Source organism: Microtus ochrogaster, chromosome 16, assembly GCF_000317375.1.
Source record: "Microtus ochrogaster isolate Prairie Vole_2 chromosome 16, MicOch1.0, whole genome shotgun sequence".
In the NCBI taxonomy this organism is placed as follows: Eukaryota; Metazoa; Chordata; class Mammalia; order Rodentia; family Cricetidae; genus Microtus; species Microtus ochrogaster.
Genome location: NC_022018.1, coordinates 60,550,034 through 60,551,111, shown reverse-complemented (window position 1 = coordinate 60,551,111; position 1,078 = coordinate 60,550,034).

The window sequence follows — 1,078 nt, the reverse complement described above, 5'->3', positions numbered from 1 at the left end:
TCTTTACTCAGCTCCAGTGTCCCTCTTCATTTGTCTTTGATCTTCTGTTGCCCAGGCTCCTTATCTGTCTGAGTCCTGTCTTTTTTTTGCTTCCCGCCTCTCTCTCTTTTGCTTCCCTTTCTTTGTCCCTCATTTAACTTTTTTTTTTGTCTCTCCAAATTTTACTAGGTATAATCTTGTAACCCATCTACTTGCTGTAACTTTTTTTTTCTTATATCTGATGTTGCCTGTCCTATGTAGGCCATGGCTACTGCTGTCTGCTGACCTTCAGAGGTTGGGTAAAATGCCTGTAAACTTTTATTAATCATTTAAGGAACACAGATTTTAACTGGCCCCTGGAGAACCTCTCTTACCTTGGCCGAATTAGTGGGGTGCCTTGCAGCCCCGCCCTGAGATTTGCCATGAGCCCAGCATTCTGACTGTCAGTTTCTCCCTTTAAGAATTAATTAAACATCATCATGTAGAAGAATGAAAATAGATCCATATTTATCTCTATGCACAAAACTGAAATCCAAACAAATTAAAGACCTTAACATAAGGGCAACAATATAAATAGAATTTTGAACATAGCCTCATTAGCGTAGACATTAAAGGAAACAATCAGTAATTAAAATCTCCAGAACTGAGAAGCTTTTTGTATAACAAAGGATATAATTAACAGAACATAATATCAGCCTGTAGAATAGGAAAGGTATCTTTATCAATTTTAAAATCATACAAGGAACTTAGAAGCTTAATCCTCATAAAAACAAATATTTCAGTACAATTATGTCACAGGCCAAAACTGTAAATTCTCAACAAATGAACTTGAAATGACTGAAAGATATTTAAAATTTGCTTAATATAACGTCCTTAATCATCAGGGAAATGGAAATTAAACAATTCTGAGATTTTTATCTTATTTCTGTAAAACTGACCAAGATTAAAAATATCATTTGACAATTTACGCTTACAGCTACTTTGAACATTAGCATGGTGGATTTTCAGAATTAGATAACATATTATCTTAAAACTTAGCGACATTCTTTATATTATCATAGACAGATCTGAAAACAACCCAAAATGCACCTTTTTTATA